At 35.6% G+C, this 20,250-nt stretch overlaps 1 protein-coding gene across 8 annotated transcripts in view; it reads right to left on the bottom strand.

The window, feature by feature from the left end:
• The window catches only part of LOC128865301 (rap guanine nucleotide exchange factor 2), a 46,235-nt gene extending 27,562 nt beyond the window's left edge, over positions 1–18,673 (bottom strand). For 6 of the 8 annotated variants that reach the window (XM_054105477.1, XM_054105481.1, XM_054105480.1 and 3 more), the window contains exon 1: positions 18,324–18,673. The gene's annotated coding sequence lies outside the window, so the exon portion shown is untranslated. The other 2 variants (XM_054105479.1, XM_054105478.1) reach the window with 2 other exon arrangements.
• Between the last annotated feature and the right edge of the window lie 1,577 nt (positions 18,674–20,250).

Genomic DNA, 20,250 nt, shown 5'->3' with positions numbered 1-20,250 from the left:
AAAACTTTTTGTGCCCAATTTATGGGCTATTTATGGGCTAATTTTGGGCCGCGACAAAAATTTTTGGGCTCTTCTCAATCTAGAATCATTGACACTTCAAAGTGGCGGTGCCAGCTGTAAAATAGCCAGCACCGCCACAATGATAACTCGAGAACGGTTGGTCGTAGAAAAATCTCAAGCATATCAAAATTTTGGGCTATTTATGGGCTTTCAAATCCATATAAACAAATTTTTAAAAAGTCACCCTCTCTGCATAAACTGACACCCCCACATGCATATGTCCTGTAAATAATAATGAAAACGACAAACTAAAATTTTTTCACAGCACTATTATCAAAGTTACTTGCTACTCAACACTATTCAGTTGCAAAAAAAAAATTTTTATATTTTTTTGTCATTTTTATTCACGCAAGTTGAGGAGGGGGGTGTTAGTGTACACAGAAAGGGTGGTTTTTTTTTGTTTTGTTTGTATGCATTTGAAAGCCCATAAATAGCCCAAAATTTTGATATGCTTGAGATTTTTCTACGACCAATCGTTCTCGAGTTATCATTGTGGCGGTGCTGGTTGTTTTACAGCTGATTTGCAAAACTGGCAATTACTTGAGAGCTAAACGAGTCTAAAAAATTTTGTTGTATCCCATCATCAGCCTATAATGCAGACAATATTGAATAAATACGATAATTTCTTCAATACCTTTAATGTATCAAATATTTAAACATAAAATTTTTTTATGGGTAAACTAAATGATATATACATAATTCAGTCAAAAGGCCATACTTCGATTTTGCTCTGGCATAACCTTTCATCATTCATAAAAAAAACTATATATTTTCGTGTGATTGCGATTTTTTTCTTATCACTATATGACACATCTGTTAGTTTGCCTACAAAAAAGGTTCAATCATCAAATATTAACTCTATTAAATAGGACACTAAAAAAATTACTTCTCCATACAATATTGTCTACTTTATGCGCTGCAACAAAATTTTTTGGACTTGTATAGTTTTCGATTAATTTTCAGTTTTGCATATCAGCTGTGAAATAGCCAACATTGGTACAGCGATAACTCGAGAACGGTTGATCGTTCACTCAACCTTCATTTATAAAAAATTTAAAAAATTTATTAAAAATTATTTTGCAGCTGAATACTATTAAGAAGCATGTAACTGTAATGATACTGCTGTAAAAATTATTTAGTTTGCCATTTTCATTATTATTTACGCGAAAATTGAGTGTGGGTGTTAGTGTACACAGAGGGGGTGGTTTTTTTTTGTTTTGTTTGTATGCATTTGAAAGCCCATAAATAGCCCAAAATTTTGATATGCTTGAGATTTTTCTACGACCAACCGTTCTCGAGTTATCATTGTGGCGGTGCTGGCTATTTTACAGCTGGCACCGCCACTTTGAAGTGTCAATGATTCTAGATTGAGAAGAGCCCAAAAATTTTTGTTGCGGCCCAAAATTAGCCCATAAATAGCCCATAAATTGGGCACAAAAAGTTTTTGATTTTGACGTTGTGGCGGTGCTAGCTTCCTCGACCCCTTACCTTCCGGTTTATATTTTATTTTTAAATAAGAAAGAGCTCGCTGATGCTGACATTTTTTTTTTAATTTTTTGTAAATAATAATTTTTTTGAAATAACCAGTCACGTTTTTACTTTTATAGAATGAAAATAAGGCAGCTTAATTTCAATTTTCACAGTTTATGTCAAGTAGCGGCAATTGCGGCCAAGAAGTCAAACTACCTTTAAATTATTGTGTCATGAATCCCCCCCAAACTTAACGAACTTCTCTTCCCAATTTGATAGACGTATAAAGTTTTCCACATGCGGAAAATTTTGTTATTCTTCTACATTCAATGCAGACTTGGCATTAAGTGCGTAAAGAAGAGTTAATACAAATTTCAAAGGCTTCTCTTCTGTGCATGGTTCTTTTTTTTACGACATTCGTACATTTTTTCACCGTTGAAATTGAATTCCGATCGTAATCTATTTATTATCAACTTGAATGCAATCAAATTATCGGAATGGCCTTACTTTATCATCATTCCAATCGTTTGCACACAATTTCGTTTGAACAGAAGTTTCGCAACATGTTGCGCAATATGTTGCGAATGTCAGTACAAGAAATGTTGAGAAGCTTAGCAAAAATTGCCTTTATTATTTTAATTATGGGTAATTAACTTAACAATTTTTCCATGACAAATTCAATCTATGATGATTTATGCGTACAGTGGGTTTGTTCTTTAAATTGAAAGGAAATATTGGCAAAATTAGAACCCCGCTTCATAGTCACGAGTTTAAGCGGACCCGGTCGTCTAGAGAACAAAAACTTCATTTCATTTGCCATTAAAAATTAAAAAAAAAAAAAAAAACGATATTTGAACTTTTCGTGTTTATTACGACATCTATTGAGCATAAATTTTTTTTTTTTAACTATACAGGGTGGTGAACGACATGAAGTGTTACCAACTTCACACAGTTTGTATCTGTAAAACAGCTCATGACATCAACGTCAAAATTGTTCTAATGACAGTTCAATACATTGTTTATAAGACATCTCAGTTTTGTTGATTTTTTTTTTCTGTGATGGAATTCAAACGTAAAAGTCTGATTGCGTTATATTTGGCTGGAAAATCACAACCAGCCATTGTTCGTGAGCTCAGTCACCTCGAAGTGAATAAAATGTTTGTGTATCGCACTATAAAACGTTACAATGATACTGGTAGCATTGCAAAACGCTATGGAGGTGGACCAAAAAAAACCGCAACAACGCCAGAAATGGTTCGGAAAGTGAAGGCTCGACTTGAACGAAATCCACGTCCAAGTGGAAGAAAAATGGCCAAAGAACTGAAAATATCGCAATACAGCATTCGACGCATATTGAAAGATGAGCTCAAGGTCAAGGCTTACAAGTTCCAAAAAGCACACGATCTTTCACCCCAGCAAAAAAAAAAGTTCGGTGCGAAAGAGTAAAGGAGTTGTTGCACTTGCACGAACGTGGCGAATTTCCTAACATTGTGTTTTCTGATGAAAAAAATTTCCCAATTGAGCAGTTCATAAACACTCAAAACGATCATATTTACTTGACCGAACGCTCATACGAGAATTTGAGCCTACGTATGGCCACTCGAAGCAATTACCCATCGCAAGTAATGGTTTGGGCCGCAGTGACCGCTGATGGACGCTCTCCAATAGTTTTTATCGAGCCTGGTGTCAAAGTGAATGCGATTTATTATCGGGAAAATGTTTTAGAAGCTGCTTTAGAGCCGTGGACACGCAAACATTTCGTTGCAACAGGACTCGGCACCGTCTCATAAAGCACTTTATTTCGTCCACACAATGGCTTTTGAATTCGCCAGACGCAAATTCCATCTGGTCCATTTTGGAGAGCAAGGCGCTGAAAAAAGCGATTATACGAGAATGGGCCGAAAAACCTCAAGATCACATTGGTGCAGCATGCAACTCATTTTTTGACCGTTTGAAGGCTATAGTCAAGGCAAAAGGTGATCGTATCGAGCTAAAGTGAATATAACTATGCTAAAATTGTAATCATTTTTGAACAATTTTGTCTTGGAAATCAATAAAAACTAATTTCACACAAAAAAGTTATGGTGTTTTGAGTAGGTAACACTTCATATCGTTCACCCTGTATATAAAGCCTAACATCTTTGTGGATAAACCAGCTTCGATTGCGGCATTGGAAACCAACATTACTAAGTTATTCACGAGATAACGACCAAAGTCCTCCAGTGAGTCATTCGAAATTGGTGTTTACGGATGGCCGATCTACGCCGTAGTTGCGGCAACATTTGAAAGGGAATATCTTTAAAAAAGAAATGTCATGACTGGTTCTACACAGAAATAATAAACATTGACCAATCTATTTGAATTTTCGTTGTTTTATTTCTATTTAAAATCCGATAACTCTAAATTGATCACCCTTTACTTGCTTTTAATAACTATATTCGGAAATTATTAAGCGGCCTCCGTAGCCGAATGGGTTGGTGCGTGACTACCATTCGGAATTTACAGAGAGAACGTAGGTTCGAATCTCGGTGAAACACCAGAATTAAGAAAAACATTTTTCTAATAGCTGTCGCCCCTTGGCAGGCGATGGCAAACCTCCGAGTGTATTTCTACTATGGTCCCTCCATTTGTGGACAACATCAAGACGCACGCCACAAATAGGAGGAGGAGCTCGGCCAAACACCCAAAAAGGGTGTACGCGCCAATTATATATATATATATATTAGGCCGGGTTGATTTGAGGGGAGGCAAAACAATCGCCCATTGCTCTGTGAAAATCATATTCTAGGGATCAAAATAAGAAACTTTGCCGAAGGAACCATACCTCTAAAACAAATTCTGATGTCCCCCAATTTGGGTCGAACTTTTTAGTTTCTTTTCTTATGTAAAGGCCAAAAATGGTGATATTTTGAAGTGATTGTATAGGGAACCCCCCAGGGGAGTTCCAGGGGGTGTGCCACGGGCATGGGTGGATCGGCCGTCCAAAGTCCAAATAGTGGGGGTCGGTCATACATTTGGACTCGATTGGAGCACTCTAAATGGGTCAAAGTGTAATTTTTCGTTCGACCCAAATTGGGGGACATCAGAATTCGTTTTAGAGGTATGGTTCCTTCGGCAAAGTTTCTTATTTTGATCCCTAGAATACAATTTTCACAGAGCAATGAGCCATTTTTAAATCGACCCGTCCTAATATATATATATTAAGCTAAATTAGGTCGGTAGGGTGATTGTCGTAAGACACACTTAGACCTTCGGCAGGTCCATTGTGATACCACTGGAGCTTCTCCTTACTCTACGGGTTCCCTTTCAAACCCTCCGGTTGCTTTAATAAACGAGCAAAGCTTCGTTAGTTTTAGATGGGCTATATCCGCTACATCGGTTAGAAATGCTGTATCGAGGGTGCGCAGCCTTCTCCTAGCTAGGCTCTCGCACTCACATAAAAGGTGTCTGACTGTTTCCTCTTCTTCTGTATTTAGACAGCTTCTACAGAAATCGAAGTAAGGTAGTCCTAACCTTCTAGCGTGGCTGCCTATTAAACAATGACCTGTTAATACACCTATCATTTTTCTTATAGATTCTCTGTTGAATCTTAGCAAGATCTTCGATCGACCGCTGTTCCAGTTCGGCCATGTCTGTCTGCTTAGTTCGCATGTTGTGAGGTTTTGCCAGATTGTATTTACCTTTTTGATGGTTTCCCTGTCTATAAGTAATTTACAAGTGGCTATAGGCATGGGTATCAGCGCCTAAAAATTAAATCTAAATTAGAAAATATGATAATTTAAAAAAAAGCTGATATTTGATCTTTGGAAAACAACAGTAAAAAATTTACTTGCCAGGCTTTCTGCATTACATGGTACTCTAGTAGATAAACACTGCTTGTGTCAACTAATATTTGTTTACTTTGATGAGTAATTCCACTACTAGCCTCTCAACTTTACCACTTCATAGCCACATCGCAAATGCCGGAATTTCATAGATTTTAGTACAAAAAAAGACAACCATTTAGATTAATTTTTTTTTAAATATTATGTAAGTAGTCAGTCACCTGGACAAATCACTCAGATTATTCAACAGAGCCACCACCTCTTCTTTATATTATTACTTATTATTTTATGTATGTGGGTATGTTTGTTCGTATGAGTGGGCGCTTAAAAGCCTGTTTTTTTATATTTGGACAAACAGCGCCAAATAAATGCAAACGCGAATAACAGACACTAATAGACGACAGCTTTCTTTCTTTCTTTATTTATTTGTTAAGCACAACTGAATTGCGATTAATGGATTATTTCATGCCCATAAGTGTGTGTGTGTGTGTGTGTTTAAGTATATCTCATAGATGTTAAAAACGGTCATTGTACATTGACTGACACCAGCTTCAACTTTGAGCGCTCTGCTGCTGCTTATTAGATAGCTCGTGAAATACTTTTTCATATGAACTATACTTATCTACATGCATACATACATACATACAAATGTAGAATGTGCTTGTATAATTTGAGTAATCACTTTATATATTATTACGCTAGAGTACTAAGTAGTACAAGTTTATATCGGATCACAAGTATCAGCACGCGAATATTAACCGCGCGCTTGTATTCAATCGGATTCTTTGTACAACTGAATTTTATAGTCTGACAAGCCAGTCTATTTAGTTGGCGGGAGTGTTGGACAAGCAAAAAAAAGGGGAGATAAAATATTAAAAAAAAAAAAAAAAATTATAATAAAATAAAAAAAATAAAAAATCAGCTTAGAAATAAACTCATATATGTACATACAAACATTCATACATGCATTATATTTAATGTGTGCCAGTCGTAATTATGTACATATGTATGTAGTTTACACATAGCAGAAACATGCGAGTATTCCTAAAATTTTGCTTTTCACAGTTTTCTGGACTGATAATACGCAATAAAAGATTGACTGTCATACGGGTACTTGATTTTATTTTTATTTCATTTTTTTATTTTTATGATACGCGATTTTAAAAAGTACACGCATGCACTATCTGACGCCCGATGATGATATTCATGATATTCTACATAAGCACGTCAGTATGCATGCACATTCTCAAGGCATGATATTTCGCTATATTACTAAAGTTTTCCAAGAAAATACGTCACCATAATAAACAAGCACAATGTTACCACGAATCGAAGCTTAACGACTCAGTTATGGCGCACCTATGTAAAAAAAAAATAAAAAAAAAACTACTTTTCAAGTTTTTCAACAATGGACAGGGGCAGCAAGGCTTTGTAAAATTTACTGCTAAGAAATAGCTTTAAGAAAGTTTATTATTAATCAAGTACAGTGTCTTTGAAGCTGGAGTGCCTATTGTTGTTGCCACAGTTGGATGAGGTCTCCTGGCAAAACTTAAGGGGACCGGTGGTCTAGAGCACGAAAATAGCACCTATTTTCACGATTTTTTTGCCATTAAAAATTAAAAAAAAAAAAAAAAAAAAAAAAAAAAAAAAAAAAAAAAAACGATATTTCAACTTTTCGTGTTTATTACAACATCTATTGAGCATACAAAACTGTTATTTTTATTTTATTTTAAAAACAATATTTATTATTATAAAAATGCCGCTGAAGATGACCCTCTCGAAAAATAGGACCCGGACGGCGGTGATTTCGAGAAACACAAAATTCAAGAAGATTCGTAATCAGAAAGAGTGCAGTTGTGGTCAGAACTAGAACAAATCTAAAAAATTATAAAATGGTGCGCTTTTGAAAAAACAGTTTGTAAAATCGGGTCTTTTTTCACAAGTTTTTTAGTGTAAAAAGTAGGAAATTATTTTAAAAAAATTATGATTCTAGATCCGACGATAGCCATACATGTTGTGAACAACATATTCATATTTCAAGTTATTCGGTTGAATTTTTTTTTTTTTTAGTCCCTTCCGTGCCGAAAAAAGTCGTTTCGAAATAAATGAGAAGCGCACGGACCGCTCTCTACCTAGTTAGTGGGCTGTAGAAGCTATGATATTGGGAATTTCCGCATGAAAATTTTACAGTATATTCTTAAGATACTATACTTTCGAAATATCGAAAAAACAACAAATCGATATTTTGAAATTTCTGGACCACTGGATCCTCTTAGGTAGAAACTCTACAATATATTAAAAAGAGTTCGATTTCTCTAGAGAACAGGATAGAAATTATAGAATTAAAATCTACTGCGAAAATTGCAAATCCGTAAACAGTTTACCAAATTTTTGGCTATGTTCGGTTATTGTTGTAGTAGCATAAACATGCCCCATACATGTACGGGGAATGCTGCTGGAGTAACAGTCCTCGGCCGGTAATAAATTCGGGTCGTTTCGGTAACGTAAAAACGACTGTCGTGGGAATGCGTTATTTTCAGCAGCTATAATCGAAACAAAAAAAAATATTTCTAACAACATAAGCCCTGTCCATAAATGTTAGGAGAATGCTCCTGAAGAGGCAATCCCTGGCCGGAAATATTAAAAATTGAAGAAAACTTGTCTTTAAAGAAAAATACGCTCAAATAAGCTTACCATTATCAGATTGACGATCTTGAGATATTGACGATATATGGTTTCAATAGGATAGTTCGGCATGCTGCCATATTAAACTAGCCCTGAATCTCAATTGGTCCACCAACCACCAGTCTATAGGCAGGCTATAAATGACATTTTTTAACAATAGGTTTACAGACATTCCTATCTCTACAGCATCCGTTTCAAAAAGTAGAAGGCTTAGGAAAAGACCAAGTGCGTAAAAATTCTTTGGAAGAAATGATCAAGCGGTTGCCGAGATATTTCATTGCAAAGTTCCGTCAAATTGACGGGTTCCGTAAATCTTCGACAGGTCCATGGAATGTCCCATGCATGCGGCCATCGGAGTCTAGTCAGTACTCGTCGCAGACGAATACCCTCAGCTACTTCGTGACAGCTAACGCGGGTCATCTTGGCATAATTGCGTTCAGAATATTGTAGGAGCTCAGACTCCTAAATATCTAGAATCGAATTAGTTCTAATTTTTTAGATTCTTGGAAACTGGGAGACTGCTGCGCACATCTTTTGTTCAAAAAATCTTCCTTAGCCCTTGTAATTTTCTGATCCCATCCCTCCCTATAAATCCCGTCTCTTTTGTATGAAGCTAAAGTTCCTTGAAAGCAGAAGAACTATCATCTCTTTGTCTTTTGGGCTTGGCGTGATAAATGGCAATATTGATATATCCCGGACGTACCAGTAACAAACAAAGTATTACTGAACGAAAAACTACATACTAAATTTTTTTGGAAAAAATATTTTCTTGTTAAGGGGGTAGTATGGTATTTTTTTTTTTCATTTTTTTTTTTTTTTTTAAATTATTCTATAACATCTTAAGATTATTGTGTGAAAGTTTGAAGTGCATTAGAGTAAAATTGACAAAGACACAAAGGATTAAGTATCTACCTCTCCAAACGGATTTCACGCTGCCGAAAATAGCTACCTAATCTTTAAACGCGTTTTTCTCACACTTGCCTTTTTTACGGTCGGTGTCCACTGTAGATTCATATCTACTGCACCGATTCTTTTAAAATTTGGTTTTTTTGTTTCTTTACTTTATCCACGAGGTAATGACGTCGAGTTTTTTTTTTTTTAAATTTTGTCATATTTTAAAACAACAAAGTTTTCAAGTTTTTTTTATGAAAAATCGGTGTTTTGACTTCAAAGCGCTTTAAAAAAAAAAAAAAAAAAAAAAAAATTCGACGTTGTTACCTGCGAAACTTTATTAGCTGATGAAATCAATTTGGTGTTTTGATTTTAGTTGATCCAGTAATGAGTTCTGAGGGACACCGCAATAAAACTTTTTTATGAGACGTCCGCGAAGATTCGCTGCCACCAACTCATTTCTTCATAAAAATCAATGAAAATTTCACACAATATTCTTTAAATATGACTTTATAATGAAGTAATTTTAAAATTTTGAATAAATCAACTGTGTCGACAAAAAAAATTTCGAAAAATATGCTTGTTTTACACCGAATTAACCATACTACCCCCTTAAAGAAAAACTGTAATTTCAAATTCAATTCTTTTAATTTATTCCACTGTGTAAGCCTCAAAACGACACCACAAGAGCTGCATTGGATTGGAGTCCACAAGGGAGTCGTAGACGCGAGAGACCAAACAATACCTGGAGGCGACAGGTGGATGCAGAAGCGTGGAAAGCAGGCTTGTCGTCGAGACAAATAAAATTTGTAGCTTCAAATAAATCAAATTATAATCTGTTTGTTGAGGCCCTATGTTTCACCTAGGAACCATGGAGAAAAGTTATATTTTTTTTGCACTTTTCGTATTTAGATTAAAACTCTTTAGAAAAACAAAATTGCGGTTGGATTATAATTTGTTCCAATTCCAGAAAATTTGTTATTAATTTAAAGCGCTTTTCAAAAGTGTCGCCCAGATGTCAGTAGTGAATAATTCCTAGACGTTACCTTGACATTCGTCAAGAAGGCAGATGTATATTACTATATAATTTTGAGCGATAGAACAACGCATTAAAATTATTGAAACTTAATATGAAAATGGTCGATCTTTAAGAACAACATATCACAAAACTAAAACTCGTGATTTTTCGGTGAAAATATTCATCCATATGAGTCTACAATGCTCAGGTTGGTGAAAAAATTTGAAGAAGCTGGTTCTGGCGCGGATAGAAAAAGAAATAGCAGCCCAAAAACTGGACGTTCTGTTGAGAATATTATTGCTGTAGCACAAAGTGTTGCTGAACAACCTTCAAAGCCTTGAATAAAAATAGAGAAACCTGAAAAAATCAAAGTTTTCACATGTTTTGTTTTAAAATAACAAATAGGCCCGTTTTTTGAAAGACCCTTTATAAGATTTATGTAAAATAATTTAACTAAAAAAGTGAGCTTTATAGCCTAGCCTATATACAGGGTGGGCCATATAGCGTTTGCTTTTTGAACCACCTATTATTTTGAGAATGGTAACACAAATGACATGTCAAATGTGTTCATAATTTACTTAAATGACGTAAAGTTGACATTTACGAAATGGGACGCTATACGCTTGAACAAAATTGGGAAATATTGAAAACCTATTTCCAAAGTGGCGAGTCTTCTTCTTCTTTTCTGATTTTCACATCGGTGGCTACGCCAATAAGCAAAATTGTCGGATTTGGGGTTCAGAAAATCCACACGTTACTGTAGAGAAGCAAATGCATCCACAACGAGTCACTGTTTGGTGCCGTTTTTGGTCTGGCGGCATCATCGGGCCTTTTTTTCGAAAATGAGCGAGGAGCCGCGGTTACAGTAAATGGCGAGCGTTAACGTGACATGCTCAACGAGTTGTTTCCAAAAACTGAAGAGCATGACATGGACGACATTTGGTTTCAACAGGACGGTGCAACTTGTCACATTGCCAAAGTTACACTCGAACTTTTGGCTACCGTTTTTAAAACCGAATAATCAGCCGAAATTCCGATATCAATTGCCCGCCTCGGAGTTGTGATTTAAGCCCGTTGGACTATTTTTGTGAGGAGCCGTTAAGGACAAATGCTACGCGAACCATCCAGAGACGATTGATGCTTTAAAACACGAAATCGAAGTTGCCATTCATGAAATTGGAGCCAAAACAATCGAAAATGTGCTTAAAAATTGGGTTGAATGGCCTACTGTAAAGCCAGTCGTGGCAGTCATTTGAACGATATTATTTTTCATTCATAAATGACAATGTTCAATCTTCAAAATAAAAAAAAAGTTTGAAAAAATATTGATTAGTTTTTTTTTATAGCCGATTCCAAAAGCAAATTTTACATGGCCCACCCTATAGATAAGACGCCTTTATGGCGTTAATCGGAATATAACGACATAATTAGGAATTATCTCACAAATTAAGTACAACTAAAACGGATTGACAACTAGACTTAATTCACAATTTTCGATGGCAACACTGGCAACAAAATGACAGTTAATATCTATTGAGAATGAAAAATAATGAAACTTTTAAAGAGAAGAACAAGAAATACTGGATGCAATGCTAGTTTGCTATAAGCAGCAGTTTGAGAAATTGCAATTTAAGATTTTTGACGTGATAACGTCTTATAATTCGATTTAGCCGGCTGCACGCACGAAAAAATGTGTCGTTACCTTGCTCATTTGTCGTTACCTTGCTCATTGCCGTTACCTTGAATGAACTGCAAGCGAAAGCGCTGAACGAACAAAGCAAACGAACGGCAACGTTCGACATCTTGCTCTCTCCTACTTAAGTGAGCGTATATATGTATGTATATGCGCATATGTACATATATAAATTCACGTATTTGTATTTGCATATGCCTTCTTATTGAATATTATTAATTTGATTTACTTGAATAATTTAAAATAAAACAAATTTTGTTAATAATACATGTTGTTTTAATGTTATTATTATTAATTTTTTTATTATATATGAAGGAAAAATTGTATGGTAATATTTACCATATACCTTATAAGATATGTTGTATACTAATATATGTATATAAACATGCATATACATATACAATTTCGCGCAATTTTCAAAAAGAACAAATCTATATGTAAAGATGCATACAAGTCATATGGACATATCAAATATACGAATCTATTCCGTACGCAAGCAAATGTAAGCTAATGTGCTTGAACTGCAAGCGAGAGCGCGGAACGAACGACAAAGAGCACAATCGGCCGCGTTCGGCAACGTTCGACATCTGGCTCCTTCCTACTTGAGTGAGCATATATATGTATGTATATGCGCATTTGTATATAAATTCACATACTCGTATTTGCATATGCCTTCTTCCTGTGTGCATGGTAATGAACCATTTCTCTGTTGAGAATAGGACGATGATAGAAAAAGTAGGAAATGAAAGGGAGTGTTTCGAGTGTAAAGTGTCTTGAAAAAGGCAAATCGATGATGGTGCCTTTTAGTGTTGTTGACTTATTAACGTCTGATGCACAATTGAAATTGAACATATCTTTCACGAATTTGATAAATGTTTCGTAACTTTTCACGTTTGTGTAAATGTAACTTGACCTATTCCATTGCGATTCCATTTACCTCCCTCTCTATATCCATACAAAATATCTATCAAACAAATAAAATTAAAATTTTGTTTTGAAAATTGCTACCATTCCATCAATATTTTCTTATGACGTTGTCACGTTAAACTATCGTCAGTAAACCGACTTTACAGACAACCTCTTTTTTAAATAAATAATTATTTTTTGGTATACGGGAATGTCATCTTTTATTGACAAAACTCTCCCATAAACAAATCAGCTGCTCGTTAAAACGCGTAACAACCGTCTGTCATACTACAAATTTAATCAGAATTAACTGGGCCGGTAATCCCGATTAACGCAACCGTCTGCCTAGGCTATTAATAATCGTTCCGAGTAACTGTTCATCACTTAATATTATTTTTAATTCTAACTCTTTAATTAATATATTTAAATGTTTTTTTTTTAACTCGCTAGTTCCAAAACTCTGGCAAGGTTGGAGAAAATATCTAAAGGGCACATTAACTCACATTTAAATTTAGCGGCGCGAGAATTTAACAAGCCGTTAAAGAGAACAAAATGTGTTTAACGACTTCATGCACTCATCTGTAATGTTGTTGTTGGTGTTCTAATAGCATAAAACATTCTCCCCATTTTTTATGGAATTTTAAAAAAGTAGCAGTTCTTTCCCGGATATGAATCTGTGCATTCTGGTAACGTAGAACCCACAGCCGGGGTAATGTAATGTTAAAGGTTTGCAGAGAAAGCCATGCCTGGGCAATGCCATGTGGCTACTCTTGAAAAAAAAAAAAAAAACATTTTTTGTTCCTCTTGGGTTGAGTGCCGCAAATATTTGATTTTCATAGCAAATATTAAAAGCAGAAGTGCATTTATAAATGCTTTTAATTTCCTTCGGCTATTCAATTATGCATACATATGTGTGGATATGTATTTTCGATTCGCCACATTCCAAGGCATTCCACTTAACTTGCCGCCTAAATAGCCCCCACTGCATAACTACAAAGCGGTGCAAGAAGCAACCATTCAAACGCGTGCACTTTTTCAAGTTTGGCCTTTTTCGTTTGTGTGGTACCCTTCACCAAGTTGCACCAGTTGAACACGCTTTGTAAGCATTGTGACTGGCCGCAGCGCCACCACAGCAAGCAGCACTAAACAACAGTAGCAGAGCACAGTCAAGTGGCACCAGCAGTGGAAATTGCTTGTTTAGCAGTAGGACGTCGAAACCGCGACAAGAGCGTTGCGGTTGCAGCGCAGTCTTTATTAGCGACAATGGTGATCAAGGGGTGTTGTTGGCAGTGTCAACTACAGTGGGCTAGCCCACCTATGCTTGTATGCCTATACTAGCAATGCCACGAACACGAACACGAGTTGACAAACATTAACAACGGTACTTTCTTTTTTTTGCTATTTTTGTTATACGTGCGAAAGTGGTAGATATTTTCGTTGCTTTTGCCACATTGTTGTTGCTATGAGTTATACATTTTCCATGTGACCATTTTTATTTTGTCATTGAGCGCAAAGTGTATTTGCTTTTTATACGATTTTTATTATTATTATTATCATAAATGTTTCGTTATTCAAAAAGTAAATTTTTTCCATTGCGTACACAAAAAATTATCAGTGTTTTCGTACCGCGTGGCAGAAATCTATTTGCATCGCTGTTGCTATCAAACGAGTTTATATGTAAACAAATGAACATCGCCCACCGACCTAGCGTCCTATTACAACAAGAACAATAACAAATTCAGCCTTGTCGTTGCTTTTGCTTTTCTATTTTTATTAATCTTTAAGCTTCACTTTATCGTCATTTCATTGTTTTGCTGTTGCAACTCAACTTGCTTGTAATCGCGTTGCCAGTCACTGTCACTTTTCCCCACCAACGGTTATTTTCCTCTCTTCGTTTTCCATGCATTTCTCTTGCCTTCCTCATTCACTTTTTTCGGATTTTCTTATACACATCAAATTTTTCCTTGTTTTATATGTCAGCTGGTGACGTCGTTAGGAGAAAAACTAATTGTATTTTTATTACTACAAAATAGCAAGGTCCAAATGAAAGCTAATAAAAAAATATAAATTTGTGAGAAACATAATGACTTCATATTTTAGCGAGTTAAATTATGGGTACTATTCGTACGCTACTGACAATGCACTTGTTCCGTAATATACTTTTATTCGGCCAGCAGTAACACTAATACATATTGTGCGTTTTGCAGGAAAAACTGCTGATGTGGCAGTTCTTCGCCAGATAAAAGTTAGTTCCGGTCGTTCCAGCGATGAAAAAAACAAAAATGGAGCAGCACCGACACAATTGAGCTCTGTATATTGGAGAAGGTTAAGCATCTACATATCCAGAATTGACCCCTATATACTCCGGTCTGGCATGTATTGATACTTAGCATAAGACGAACCACCTCTTCACACGGCCATTTAAACCGATCCATTCAACGCCACTTTCCCCCTTTTCTCCCACCTCATTAAAATTAGCCGCTAGCTGGGCCTACTACTATCATCTATCGACGACGTGGTTTCATCACTTTTAACAGGAATTTCTAGGTTGCTACAAAAACAACAACTACGTCAATGGCAACACGTATCGGAAAACCGATCTAGACCACATCTCTTTGTGACCAGCATGACTCGTTTGAGAATATTCTAATCCTATGTAGATGCCCTTTTAATCTCTAATGATCTGTTAGGATTTCTGTAAGTATTCTTAAGTTATTGATTGAGATGTTAATGAGGTTTTCACACATTTTTAATAAGAAAACATCTCAATCTTACTTTGTTTGCCATAAACCCCTTCTGAGTGCCACTCGATACTTTTTCTTAGCTTTCCCGAACTTTTCTTAGCAGACCCGAGCTCTCTTACTATGGTTGTTGTTATTGTTGTAGCAACATTCGGGGAATGCTGCTGGAGTGCCAGTCCTTGGCCGGATGTATCTGAGATGTTCCGGTAACGTAGAACCGACGTCTGTGGGGACGGCTACCTTACTATTATTTTTTTCCTTGTGTTGGACTAAAAAACCGAAAAAAATTTTATGGCATATTCTAAAAGTACATCATCTTAAAAATATAAATTCAAAAAATCGTAAAGATCGGAGCACTAGAACGAAAGTTATAGACCGTGGAAGCGCGCGACCTTATCCGTAAATGAAGTGCATGCAAATCTTTAGACGCGATTATCTCGAAGTCGTGTTTTTTGAAAATTACCGTCGCGATGATCATTATTTAACCGATTTACATAAAGAATTTTTTTTAATTATTCGAAGCTACAACCTCGTAAATCTGAACGGTTCACTTTTTATAAATATTTGCTTAGTTTGCAAAGCGGTTTTCATATCGAGAAACATTTTTTTTGGGTAAATACGTAAACCGTTCAGATTCATTAAAAAACATTTTTCTACAATAAACATTTAATTTTTTTGATTTCAGTTGAGCTGCTCATGCGCTACCGTGATCACCGCAAGCCTCTTCTAAAAAACGGCGTTTCGGGGGAGGGACGATATTAACAATAAAAAACACCAAAATGTATTCTTCGAGAGTTACCCTTCAGTATGATATATGCCTCATTTGAATAAAAATTCTAAAACATATAGTATTTAAAAAAAATTATGACAATCGTCCATTTTTTCGGGCTCACAAGGTATATAACCCCTTAGTACCTACAAACGGACTAATTAAGTAGATTGCTGCTTGGGCAATACTCCTGCTTGCCTGTATGCGAAAAAATCAATGCAAGGGATTTGCAGTCTCGAATGGTGTGGGAACGAGAGCAAACTCCTTAAAAGTATTTCTTTCTAATTTATAAATGTTAAGATTAGATACATGTTGTTGTTGTTGTAGCAGTATACTTAACTTATTCTAAATAATATATGGACATATTTGACAATGCTTATATGACATTTTTCCATGCCATTTTTAAACTTTGATTCAATTGTAAGACGCTTAGTTACCTTTTTTATACATTTTGAATTCAAAAGATTTATGTACATACATAATACTAACTGCCAAATATTAAGCTGACTAATTGTTATTGTTATTTATGCGTTAATAACATTTGTGATAAAATAAAGCGTAAATGTAATAATAACATTTGACCTTTATCATTACACCCACGTTTCAAAATGGCAACTCTATTTGCCAATCATTTCGTTATTACTGCATGTTTATCTGTTGTTGCCAACACCAACACACACTACTCACTGAATGGGTAAATACGTCACACAATACGCGCAATACAGTTTTTCTTTGGGTGTAATTAATTTTTCGGTTTCATCTTAATGCACATACAAAGTTGTTTGTGCTACTATTTTGCCGTTTATTTGCTAATGTTGAGCGAGCAGATAGAAATAAACCAACAACAAAGAAAATAGTAATTTCCACAGGCAATTCGTCTCAGCTGCCGCACAACAGCAGCAACAACTTGTAGCGTGTGAGCTGAAGTGGGAGTTAAATTTGTACGGCAGCAACACTGATGATGATGGTGGTGGTGTTGCTGCTGCTGCTATTGAATAAATGAATGAATGGAATGAGACGATAGATGGCTGGCTGGTTGGGTGACTGGCTTGCGTACTGCGCAACATGTATGCGGTGCAGCGCGGTACGGGCAAATATTCAAACAAAACATACAAAAAAAAATTGTCCAAAGCGGGAGCAGAGTGAGGGCGTCGTTTGTATGCTATTGCGAGTATAGCATTTATGCTTGTATTTCGCTGTTTGACGGGAAAACAAGTGGGCGAATTGACATTTATGTTAGCTTTATTCTGTATTTTTTTGTTTATACGTATACCCCTTACGATTACTTTGAAGTTGTAAACGAAAATAAAATAATGAAAGTAGCTAATTATTAGTAGAGAACACCGTTAAATACGGAATTTATAACTTCTGCCAGTAAATATATGTGAAATTAAATTATCTTTACGTCAAATATTTTGCATTGCACAAATTGTCGCTGTGACATAAAACACGGCGCATACTTATTTTTCCACCGCTCATAGTGGGCATACGATTCTGGGCAGATTTCAGAGATAACACGTTTGTGTGTGGATTTTATTAACTTTATTTTTGTTTCGGGCTTTTTACAACTGACCGAGTTAGCTTGAGAACCGCTTTTACCTCCACATCCGTTTACTCGAAGGCGGTTATTTTTTGCTTTTTTGAAAAAGGCTTGCGTACTAAATACATTGATACCAAAATTTAAAGCGACTCAATAAATCGACATTTTGATTTACTAACAAAAGTTTAACATTTTGTGCTAAGGCACTTTTTTTTAAGTAAACGGAAGTAATTAAGTTTCTCTGTGCATAAATTAACCACTATTCAAATGTAAATATCAACAGCACAATGCTTTAGATATCCATTTTGTTTTTGCATATAAAAGATAAATACACCAACCTGTGTACACACTTTGCGCGCATAGTAAAAAAAAAACACTATTATGTATTGTTAAAACATAAGATATTTTGTCTATTCATACTCTACCATCTTATTTGTTTTTTTTTTAATAAATATTTCCAACAGCAGTATATCTGTGACAAGTCGCTTCACGCACAATGGGTTAATAAGACGACGAAGGCATGCAGCGAACAAAATCGGAAAACTTCACAGGTAGATGTACTCCGGATTATTGTTGCTGCTACTGCTGCTCTTAACCACTCTAATAAATAATGAACACTCTGCCAACGCGTTATTAAAATGGTGCAAATTTTCCACTCTTTTCACATTAACCAATGCAACTATATAACTATTTATAAAATTTATATATACATATGTATACTCGTACCGTTGTTCAATTGCATATTTCATTTGATATCTTCGCGGAGTTACAATAAAGAAAAAAATTCGGGCACAAGTTGTCTCTGCGCTGCTCTTCTGCTTCGCTGCCACTGCAAGCAACCGAACGAGACGGTACAACGCGCAAGGAAACACAAGTAGTAGAAATTACTCTAAAATAGTAGCACTAAATTCGCACGATTTCACATAAATTTATTGCACTGCACTACAATAAAATGCTTAAATTTCCATTCAATTTGTTTATTTTAAAATGCATTTAAAGCAAATAAATAAATAAAAAACGAAAAGAGCAGCTAAATTCTTTCCGTACGCGTCGACGTTTTCGTTTTCTTTTCACTGCTGCTGTCTACAATGGTAGTGCTGCCAGAATGCTTGTGTTGGTGCGGAACGAGTGGAATTTGCTGAATGCTTTCGGTGTTGAAATATGATATAATATGATATGATATAAGAAAATTGTGATTTAGCCAAGATGAATTGAAAGTTAGCATTATTTTTTTTCATTTAATTCAACAATAAGCAAATAGTTATGTTCGAAAACGTGTTTTTCTGTTCTGTGGAACTTTTTTGTAGAGTAGTGTGGCAGCGCTATTTGCGCTTTCGTTCCAACAGTCAGCAGCGCCCTCCATTGAAAGTTGTAATGGAACATTGTTTGGCATTGCCAGTGTTAAGTAAATGTTTCATACAATAAAATCTTTGCATATTTATTAAACATGTAATTTTAATGCGTTATATATGTCTAACAGCACCAAAGAACCGCTAAAAGAAAAACTGTTTTTAGAAGGGAAAAACGAGAAAACTTACCTCGAAGCGGCTCCGAGCGCGCGATTTTTCGGACGACGCACTCTCTGGTCTATACGCTAAAACTCGTAAAATAATTAGATAGGGAAATGTCCTTTTGCCTGCACATTTTTAAGACCATAAGGATGAAAATAAAGCAATACAAAAAAATAAGTTTTTTTGGTCGATTTTTAACTGAAAGACTTGTGGCTAGTTTTTCAGTTGTAGTTTATCTATGGACCAATTCCATGCCAAGTAAACCAAGTAATTTAGACAAGGTCTTCTATTTTCTACAATAGAAAATTGATGTATTGGTAGGCTTGAATACAAGGTGGCGCAAAATGAAACAGGAAGACTTATAATTTTTGCAAATGGCTTGGTGCGACCACCATGTTTGACAATTGTGAACTAAAGAGCTGCTGTATACAATCACACAAACAAAGGAGCGCGTGAAAGTCGAAATAAAGATTTCCATCACTCAAAATAACTTTTTTTTTTATTATTTAACATTAATAATTTATTTAATAAAAAAGGTATTTAAAAACAATATTGCATGATAGATTTGGAGCCGCCACGTATAAGAAGAAATACTGAAAATATTGGAAAAAAATTTATAGTTAAAAAAAAAAATTATTGTGAGTTTCGAATTAGGAGAAGTGAAATATCTTCGGTTCTTTTTAATTTAAACTTTCCTTGTTAATTTTCTAGGATAAATTATACTTTAAAACAAAATTTCCAAAAGAGTTAACGCAATCCTACCATGAAATTTGTATTACTGAGCATGGTTGGTTGATTGGTTAAAATGGTTATTCATCCAGACCCCACTAGCGCTTCCGCACCATTTTGGATGTGGCATACATCCTCGTTTCCTACTTGTTTAACGGTTATTTACAGCATGACTATATCCACTCTGTGCGGTTTATGAACCTTATTAGTCAGACAGTTGTGCGAGACTCTCGAGCAGTGCCTTGCCCAGGGTAGAAATTTTCTTATTCCATAAGGCGGGCATTCACATCGTTTCCCTTTTCTCCGGTTGTTTACAACTGTGCATTGTGGGTTGTGAGGGATGTCCATTTTGGCTGCTTGTTCTCCAATACTCCAAAAGCCGGTTATGACCGCGTGAGACATACCTTCATTTC

Source organism: Anastrepha ludens, chromosome 5, assembly GCF_028408465.1.
Source record: "Anastrepha ludens isolate Willacy chromosome 5, idAnaLude1.1, whole genome shotgun sequence".
Taxonomy (NCBI): Eukaryota; Metazoa; Arthropoda; class Insecta; order Diptera; family Tephritidae; genus Anastrepha; species Anastrepha ludens.
Note: the sequence above shows the minus strand (reverse complement) of the source record. Positions and strands in the feature narration are given on the sequence as shown.